Source organism: Echinops telfairi, unplaced genomic scaffold, assembly GCF_000313985.2.
Source record: "Echinops telfairi isolate 266 unplaced genomic scaffold, ASM31398v2 ScPeMD7_7457;HRSCAF=8495, whole genome shotgun sequence".
NCBI lineage: Eukaryota > Metazoa > Chordata > Mammalia > Afrosoricida > Tenrecidae > Echinops > Echinops telfairi.
Window position 1 is genome coordinate 44272478 of NW_022111357.1, and position 10124 is coordinate 44282601.

At 61.8% G+C, this 10124-nt stretch overlaps 1 protein-coding gene across 1 annotated transcript in view; it reads right to left on the reverse strand.

The window, feature by feature from the left end:
• The window catches only part of TTLL10 (tubulin tyrosine ligase like 10), a 73248-nt gene that overhangs the window by 16952 nt on the left and 46172 nt on the right, over window positions 1-10124 (reverse strand). The window lies entirely within an intron of this gene.

The following is a 10124-nucleotide window of genomic DNA, read 5'->3' on the forward strand; positions in this document are numbered from 1 at the left end:
ACACACATCCCCACACACACACACACTCTCTCTCTCTCAGATACACATACACACTCATGCTTATACATACTCCCACACACACACACACACACACACACTCTCTCTCTCTCAGACACACATACACACTCCCAGACACACACAGCCAGGCACACATACACACTCCCAGACACACACACACACACACTCTCAGACACACATACACACTCCCAGACACACACACACACCCAGGCACACATTCACAAATATACACTCACACAGGGACCTATTCACATAGTCACACAGACATTCCAACATGTACAAGGAACATTCACAGACATACATTTACACATGTGCCCACAGGCACACACACAGACACACATTCGCTTAGATACACACAAGACATTCACATACATTCACACACAGACACCTTCTCACACACAGACACAGACAGACACACACACTAACAGACACACTCACACACACATACTCACACCTAGACACACAGGCACACGCGCAGAGGAAGGAGTGGGAATGCTGACAGGAGGGAGCGGACGAGGGGGCCCCTTGAAGAGATGGAGCGCTCACTGTCCAAGCAGTGGACCAAGATAGAGTCTGTGGAAATCACACTTCGGGGTTCGAATGTCAAAGCAGAAACTGAAGTCCCACCCAGGAACCAGGCATCGAGGGAAGGTGTCCCTGAAGTGGGGCTGCCCAGAGGGAGGGCGAGCACCACGCAGGGGCAGCTGGAGACCCACAGCAGGTGATGGTGGGGGCTGCCCAGGGATCAAGCAGTGGCCTTCAACTCTCCCATGGGGACAGCAAGGGCTGGGTCCATGTGGCACGGAACTGGGGTGGCTGAGGGGTGCCTGCAGGGCTCACGGCCGGGCTGCACTTGGCCAGCCAGGGAAGAAGCAGGGGCAGCCTCCCGAAGGGGGACGTGGAGCCACTCGCACAGAGGCCGGCTCCCAGCCAGCCGTGACACCGGTGGCTTGCCTGCTGTCAGCTCCCTCGCCCGCATGGGAGGTGGGGACAGCGGTGCCAGCTTGGTAGGGCTGCTGGGAAGGCGCGGTCTAGACACGTACTGGCGCTTGGCATGTACTGCGGGGTCAGTGGGTGCTAGTCACAATGACAACACCGAGGCTGAAGAGGAGGAGGAAGCGGCCTTGGTGTCACTGACCTGGGGGACGATCGGTGACAAGTATGTGTACAAACATGTAGATGCGGAAGCAGGACAATTATCAACCCAGAGAAGACAAAAATGGCCCCCTGCCAGCAGGGTGGGCCCTGAGTTTGGCCGTGAGCACTGTTTGCCTGGTTACAGTATAAACCTGGCCAGGTGCGAGTCAAGCCCTCGACAGGCCTGGTCCAAAGTTGAGAGGTACTGCGACCATGGGAACCGCCGACCTAGCCGCAGAGCGGGCACGAACTAGGAACAGGGTGTCAGCAGCAGAAGAAACAGCTAGAAGGGTCGCCAGAGTTGCCCTGGGAGTCCGAGTGGGTGGGAGGGTCAGGCAGGGAAGAGCGTTTTTCTTTGTAAGACTCCTGGTTCAATTCGACCTTCCTAAGACAGGGGATCGGGCCTGTTCCCAAGCCGTGGCAGCCTCCATCGCCTCACCTGCCTGTGAACCTTGGGCACCGGATAGGGACGTCTGAAGAAGAATCGGTGCCTTGAATTGTGGTGCTAGAGAAGACCACAGCAAGTACCACGGGCTGCTACAAGGACAAGCCCATCTGTCTTGGAAGAAGTAAGGCCAGATGCTCCTTAGAGGCAGGGATGGCCAGACTTCGCCTTCCATCCTTCCGACATATTGTCAGGAGAGGGCAGTCCCCGGAGAAGGACCTCATCCTGGTCAAACAGGGGCAGCGAGAAAGAGGAAGGCCCTTAGCGAGATGGATGGAGCCGGTGGCTGCAGCAGTGCAGCAATGAGTTCAAGCAGAGGCGCGATGGTGAGGACGGCGCAGGACGGCGCAGTGTGTCCTCCTGCTGTGCGCGGACCGGGTCGCTATGGGCCAATGGCACCTGGCATCGCCAACATCAACACCGAGGGCCAGCACCACAATGTGGGAGGGTGTGGTGCTGACAAAGAACACGGGACAGCATCACGGACTGCCCAGAGAGCCAACACACACAACCAGAATCTCCTGAGAGGCAAGGATGGCGGGCTTCCTCTGACATACGCCAGGCAGGTTCTCAGGAGAGACTCGTCCCTGGAGCAGGACACCGTGCTTGGCAAAGCCGAGGGACAGCGCAGAAAGAAGACCCTTCACAGGACGGACTGACATAGCGGCTGCAACAATGGGCCCAGACACGACCCTTGTGCGGTGGGGCGGTGCCCCCCACCCCCACCCCCACCCCGCAGCAGGACTGGGTGGGGCTTCCTTCTGTGGGGCTCGGGGTCGCTAGGAGGCTGAATCGACTCGTTGACACCCAACAGCACCTGGGTCCGAGTCCTAGCCAGTGTGCCTCACATGTCGCTCCCGCGTCTGCTAGAGCCCCGCTGGGTTCCAGACAAAGACAAACTGGGCAGAAAGGGCTCGTGATCCCCTTCTGAAAGCAGGTAGGTGAGAACCCGAGGGATCCCAATGGACTGGTAGTCTATCCTGGCACTGGTACCAAACCAGGCACTGCTTCATCCCTTTGCCCACAGGGGCCACCAGGGGTTAGTTGGTGGCTGCCCAAAGGCACTGACACACCTCCCTATGTGTAGGACCCTCAAGAAAGAAGGTACTGAACAAGCCAGGTGCATGATTTCTCCTTGCTCAAACGAATGCAGGTGAGGAGACCCAGACGCAGCGGGCTGTGGACTGCTGGTTGAGTGGGCCAGGGCTGGAGGGTTGCACCTGGGAGGGATCAGAGGATGCCCCCACCTCCACCCTCCGGCAAACTTGAGCCAGTGACGACAACCCTTTCAGACAGTGCTCTGAAGACCGAGCAGCGCTGTGTACCCAGAGGGTGTTCACGGAGGCTGGTTTTACAGTAGGGAGCCCAGTGGGACATGGGGTGGGGGTGCAGGGGGCTGCAGTCCAAGAGTGGGAGCCTTACTAAACGACTTAAACATCAGCAGGGCTGTGTTCCCGAGAGCACTGCCGGGAGGCGGAGGCCGCGGGTCTGGGCGGAGAATGGCGTTTAGGACAAAGGCTGTACCTGGTCAGGTAAACCAGTGGGCGGGCCGCGGCACCCCGGAAGGACGAGCCGAAGCTATCTGGGAACCTGGAGAGCGGGTCCCGGAGGTGAAAACCAAGGTTAGCGAGCTGCTCCAATCTCCCGAAAGACCGTCCCCGGGCGCATGTGGGTGTGACGGCGACAGGGCGCCAACAAGGTGCTGACATTGTCCAGAGTGGTGGCCGCCTCCTGGCTGGGACGGGCGGTCCGGGGACCCGTGAGCACTCCAGGGGGCTGCTTCTCTGGGACCGGCTCTTAGGAGCCGTGTCTGGTTCCGGCACGGGGTCCCGTCCTCTCGAGGGTCCAGATGGCAGGCCCTCACCAGGCCCCTGAGCCTCCTGCAGGGGACCGACCCCCACCCCCCGGAGGCTACGGACTGGCTGGGGAGGTGGGCGCCCCTGCCCACTGAGTCTCGGGGATCTGACCACCGTGGGGTCCCTCCTCAGAGAGCCTTGGCCCCGCTGGCCCGCCCCCCAGCCTCGGTGTCCCCACCACACTCCCATGGTCCTTTGCTCCTGGGCCGAGTCCCCCAGGTGAGGGCCTACTGGGTCCCCGGTAGCCAGAAGAGGGACAGAAGGACAGGGCCAAGTCCACTGGCATGAGCAGGACCCCAGTGGCTGGGCCCACAGTCCTCTTACCTGCCGGACAAGATGGTGCAGACCCTCTCCCTGGAAACAACAGTGGTGGCCCGGCAACCTGTCTCCAGGCAACGGTCACCGAGCACCAGCCCGCAGAGGCGCCCGGAGGAGCTCTTACTAAGTGGGGTCTCTAGGTCCATGGGGGAGGGCCTGCCACTAAGCTGGGGGCCGCCTGGGCAGGGAGGCGGGAGTCTGGGCAGCAGGAGGCTGGGGGAGCTTTCGCCCGCCCCCCCACCTGCCCCAACTGAACCAGGGTCTGGGGTCACTCAGGGTCTGAGTCTGGTGTCACTCTGAATCCACGCCTCATCCCCATTCTCTCACCGCGCTCTGCTGTTTGCACACACAACTCCCCCAGTCCCGTGTGTGCCCCCCCCCACCTGAGCCTCCCCGGGGCCTTGGTGAGGGTGTTTGAATAAAGAGCTGGTTATTTTCAGTCTTAAGTTTCATCTCGTTCTTCTTGGGCACCCGGCTCTGTGGACTTGGCTCTCCCTCCCTGCCTTTGACTGTGGCGAAAACACACCGCCAGGAGACCGTTGCCAACGCAGCTCCAGTGCCCACAATCCTGCTCTCCCCCGCGCCATCGGCATCAACGCGGCCCACCTGCGCAAAGCCTCTCCCCTCGCACTCCCCCACGGCACCCCAAGAGGGCTCAAGCTGTCACCCTCCCGGAGCAGTCTGTCAGGCTGCCTTCCTGGGGCAGCTGCGGGGGTCAGTCTTTTGTTTATTACCGAGTTCTCAGCCACCCGCCCACCTCCTGACCTCCCCGGAACTGCCAGTCTCCTGTGTTGGAGTGTCTGTATTCGCTTGTTCCTTGTAAGGGAGGTCAGGCGCCGTGTGCCCTTCTGTGTCTGACCAACTTTGCTCTGTGTGGGGGCTCCTGGGGGGTGTACGTGTGTGGCCTGCGTCCTCAGGACGTTGTGCCTTGCTCTGGCTGCATCCTAGTCCACTGTGGGTGTACCCATCACCCGTGGGCCGTTTCCACCTTCGGGCTCTGTTTGAGGGTCCAAAGGAAGCCCCCAAATCCCTAACATAGCTGAAGGAGAGGATTGAGTGAAAATCCAGGCACAGACACCTTATCTGGAGGGGAATCGTTAGCATGTGGTCATAATGACGCCGAGGGTTTGCTGAGACCTGGGGCTGAAAAGGGCAAAGCACGTGGTCCCCGAAGCGTGGTTGGTGGCAGATCAGCACAATGCAGTCGGAAGTGGGGCGATGGGAGCAGGGAGGGGGCCATGACTGGGTCGGGGTCATTATGTCAGCCGGAAGAGCTTACAAGAATGGCCCCGGGCCGGGCCTTGCAACCCCAGCAGTCCGAGCATGACCAGGACAATGTGACCCCAGTATGAGTGTCTTCCTCAAGAGCCCAGCCAGACAAGTCCCCGAGGGAGACTGTCTCTCCCTGGGCTGGTTCGTGGGGTGTGGGGGAGGTGATCCACTTTCCAATAGACTCTGCCCGAGGGCCAGGCAGCTTACCTCCCTGGTCACCAGGAATTCGATGGAGGCTTAATCCGCAGGGGTTCTTTGCAAATGGATTTTGGGCGTCCACTGTTCTCCACGGCATTCTGTAAAGCCGGGGCTCAGCCCCGAACATTGAATACAGCCCACGTGAAAAGGACTGTCCTGAACGTGGGGGAGGGTCCCCGCCTTCACTTCCGGGCTGGTCATTTGACCCTCCTCTTGAGCAACGTCATTGCATGTTATCGTCAGAGAAGGGCGCTCAGGAGGCCAGGCCCCACCCACAGGAGCTGCAGCCTCAGAAGGGCTTGGGTCTGGGTACCAGGGCCCGCCTGGCTCTTGCCTAAGGTACTTTCAATCTCTGTTCTCCTTGCTGCAGGCCAACGTCTGACCCCTGCTGGGAAGAGCTCCCTGGTCGGGGGTCCTCCAGCCACAAGGACGGTCACCAGGGTCTCTGTTTAGGATGCCCTCCTACCTGGTAGCCCTTGCCCTCAGGAATATCCCCACAGGCTCCATCCCTCCGGTCTCCCTGCCGATGCCCCAGGGACTCAGAGTGCCTAGGGCTGGGACACCTTGACTTCGGGGAAGTGGCTACCATTTCCAAGGTTGGGACTGGGACTTTGCAAAGCCTGTCCCTGTTTCTGTTGGGTGTGGGTGTGTCCTGCTGCTACCCCCCACCCTCTGTGCCTGAGTGTGTCAGGTGCTGGGGGCCCTTGGGGGGGGTCTGTCATTGGATCATGGCAGCAAGGTCTGGGGGTGCTGTCCTATGGCTGTGCATTAGCTCAGGGTCCCCGAGGCCTGACCACAGTGGTTTGGGCCTTCAGACCTTGGGAGCTTATAGCTCCTGGCCTGGGTCACTTGGGGGCCAGCAGGAGAGTCCTAGGATCACGAGGTCTTTGAGCCCTAGAGCTCTAGCTATGGAGAGGACCGAGTCTCAGCATTGGCCTTGGGGGAGGGTCTCAGAGCCCATTCTGGCTGGAGAGGGTCAGGCCTGCAGGCCAAGGGTCCCAGGGCGTGTCTCTGCTGCCCTCAACTTCGCACTGTCAAGGAGCCCCCTCCCCACTTGAGGTCCCAGGCAGAAGTGACTCTGGGTGGGTGGGTGGGGGACTCCCTCGGCCCCTCCCCCATTGCTGACCTTTTTCAGTTCAGATCAAGGATGAGGGTCCTACCTCTCAGGTGGGGCTGGGCCTGAGGGCTCACCAGCCCCCCTTGCACCATGAGAGGGAACCCCTTTCTCCTTTGGTGGGTGTGTGCTGTGGCTCTGAATATGCCCTGAAGGCAGGGGTCCTCTTGGGAACCCTTGAGACACCGGTGCTCCCCGCTGTCACCCCAGGGAGGCTGCCAGCTGCCTCCCACACACAGGGGAAATGTCCCCCTCCGCCCCCCAGTGTTCTGAGAACTCTGGCCTGTGCATCTGGGCTTGGAACCAGAAAAACTGGACGCCGTGGGTGCCGCCTGGCTGGCCTTTCCCACGGTGGCCGGTTGGGTGCTTTGGTGAAGAATCATTAACCGTGTGTTGGCCATGGCTGGAATCAAAGGCAGCGCCGCAGCTAGCCCTCTGGCAAGGCACCTCTAGGGGGTGGGGGTCTCCTGCAGGTCAAACCTTCATGGCAAGCCCACCCTTTGCCCGCTGTCTGACGTTCCACTGGGGCTGGGCCCACAAGTGCTGCTTGGATGGCTGGAGGTGGGGGGCACACACTGGTCCCAAGGGGTCTGCTGGCACAGCCACCTGGTCCCTAGCCTCTGCCTACCCCGGTGTCCCCATGCTCAACCCCCACAGGCGTCCTGAGTCTCTGCACCTCCTCTCCTCCTCCTCACCAGCGTTGCATGGCCCTGCTGGAGAGCTTGGGTGGGGGGCGGGGTGCTCAGCGAGGGAATTTGGGAGCAGAGCATCTCCCCAAGGGCCTGCGTGTTGGGTCTGCTACTGGTCGTCCACTCTGACCTGGCCTATTCTTGCGGGTCAGGGGTGGGGGTCCCCAGACTGTCCTTGCCGTTCTGTGGGTCAGGACCCTGCCTTATCAAGGGAGCCTCTGAGGGGGGTCTAGGAGGCTGGGGTGGGCTCAGGACTCAGAAGTGACAGGACATAGGGTCACCCACCCCTATGGGTAGGAACTGAGACCGAAGACAGGGCCTCTGGAGCCCAGGGTGGCAGGAGCAGAGGCTGCAGGCCCCGCCCCAGCTGGTCCTCCACCAGCCAGCCGTTCCCCCTCCTGCCCTGGGTCTGCGCTCCGGGAGGCTGGACTGCTCTCCTATCTGTCCCCTGCGTTCTCTGAGTCCTGGTAACGGTGGAAGGATGAGGGGTGAGGCCGCAGCTCTGGAGGGGGCCTGGGTGGGGCTCATGGTGAGTCTGCAGCCACAGGGGCCCTGACCAGCTGCAGCACCCTCAGTGACTCCACAGGTCTCGGGGTCCCTGTTGTGGAGGCCCAGCTGTGCCTGAGTGGGTGACACCCCAGCTGGCCAGTGTGGCCCATGGACAGACAGAGGCAGCCTCAGCGAAGAGTACTTTTTATTCCATCAACACTGGGGGTCAACTGCCAGAATCAGAGGGTGTGGGGGGAGGGACACGAGAGCTCCAGGCCTGGACCCTCTGCATCCCCCTCATTATGGGGCGGGTCCCATGGTGGGTTCACAAAGGCCAGGTGGCCAGGCCAGTCAGGGTGTGGCCAGGTAGTTGGGGCAGGTGCCCCGAGATGTGGACCGTCATCCGGGGCGGCAACCGGCCCATTCCCAGGTGTCACGGCCATGCGACGGGCGGCATTACCAGACAGTATTAGACAGAAGGACCCAGATCTAACTTTGCCTGGTAAGACGCCCGTCAGCCGGCGGCGGCGGCGGGGCCTCCATGTGGCACGGCCCGTCCAGGTTGGCGTCCCCGCCCACCATCACCCCAGGGTGACCCCGATCCTGGTAGGGCAACCCTGCTTGGGGGGGTCGGGGCGGTGAGCCACCAGTCATGTGATGCTGGGTCTTGGGTGGATGTCGTCTGAGGCTCCTGCGTTCTTCACACTGGTTCCTGATGACCTTGGGACCTGAGCAGCTCCACTCCGACCCTCCCACCTCCCTGAGGTGCCCACTGGCAGACGGCCGCTGAGACCGGGTTGGGCCTCAGCCTGGCTTGGGATCAAAGAAGAAAGCGGGGTCACTTGGGGCCCGCCCAACAGTGAGCAAAGTCCCCATCCCACCTGTGTCCCTGGGGGAGCAAGGGCTCGGTGGCTTGTGGACACACGTGAACACACTCGCCCCAGGGTCTGGGTCTCCAGGCCCTGAGCCTCTTGCCCCACCCTGCAGGCCAGCTGACCAGCACGAAAGGCCTGGTTTGAAACGCTTGACCAGGGAGAGGGGACTGTGACTATGCCTGACCCAAACTGACTGGAGGCCTGGACCAGGGTCCCTAGGATGGTCACACTGAAGCCCTTAGGGACAGGGCAGGGGTCTAGGCAGGGAAGAGGGGTGGCTGTCCTCTCAGGCAAGGCATGACGTCAGCCTCGGGACCCAAGGACAGCAGGAGAGGTGAGCTCAGCTGGTCACTCTAGGCCGGGTCAGGAGAGGGGCTGGGGCGTGGGCCGTGCTAGGCAGGTCTTCTAAGGAGGCAGAGCTGGGTCCACTGTGGGACCCCCAAAGGCAGAGGCTGCCCCCACCAAATCTTCTACTGGGACGGACTCATTGGCCCAGCCTGGCCCTCCTGCGGTCTAGAAGCTGGAGCGGTGCGTCCTCGGGCGTGTCCTGGCGGAGGGGGGTCACCTTTGAACATCGTTACCAGACAGTGTTAGAGTCTAGCCGGGAAATCCAGCACTGTCCGGTAAGATGCCCACAGAGGCCCAGAGCACCTGGCCCGAGGACGGTGGGACGCCAGGGGCCTGTGCGGCAGCCCCTCCTGCTTTCTCCTGGGTGGGGGATGCCCCGGTCCTGTGGAGCTGCAAGTACCTGTGCCCCACCCTGCGCTCCACCTACCCCTCTCACTGAGCATCTCATCCACCCCCTGCCCCCTGCACACCCCATGTCCTGTGGGCCCCGGATGACTCCGTAGGGTGCAGGAGGAGGGAGGGAGGGCATAGATTGCATAGGCTGGGGGCAGGATGAGCGTCAGGGGTCCAGCGCCCTCTTGGACCTGTGGCAGTGAGCATGCATTTCTTGCACCACCTGTGGGTGACGCAGCCCTCTTGCCTTTTGTGGTCAGCCGGGCCTGCAGCACCTGCTTGGGAGCCATGGGCTGGGCCGAGACATCTGCTCAGTGTGGGCTGAGTGCTCTAATCCCCCTCAAGGCCACCCCCTGGATCCACAGGGGCCACACTCAGGCAGTTGGGGAGCCCTTCCTTCCTGGGTAGTGGTGGACCCACAGCCCATCTACCCAGGGCCAGCTCCTGCCCCAGGGCCAGTGGCGGCAGAACAGGGTGGGGATGGTGTCGGGTGGGCGGCCCCATCGCTGCTCGTAGGGCCCCGCCGTCATCATTACCAGGCAGTATTAGAGCTCTGACACCATCCAATGCTGCCCAGTAAGATGGCGATGGCCGCCCCCAGGTGAGTGTGGGGCCGCCCCGGCTGGCTCAGGCATGGCATGGGGGGGGAGGTGTGTGTTGGGGGAACAGGGTGGGGGGTAGCCTGGGACTGAGCCTCCATCCCTTTGGGCAATGAGGTGGCCACCCAAAAGCCTGATGACAGGCACACCCCTGAACCCCACCTGATCAGGGCATGGGGTCAGGTGAAGGTTGTGGGGGTCAATGGGTCTGAGAGGGGCCTTCCTTCAAGGACCCTGGGACAGGCCTGGATGCTCAGGCCAGCCTTCAGGGTCCCACATTGTATCTGTGCTGGCCAGAGGGGGAGAGACCAGGCTGCTGTTGGTGAGTTTGAATGTGGCCGTGTGTGTGTGTGTGTGTGTGTGTGTGTGTGTG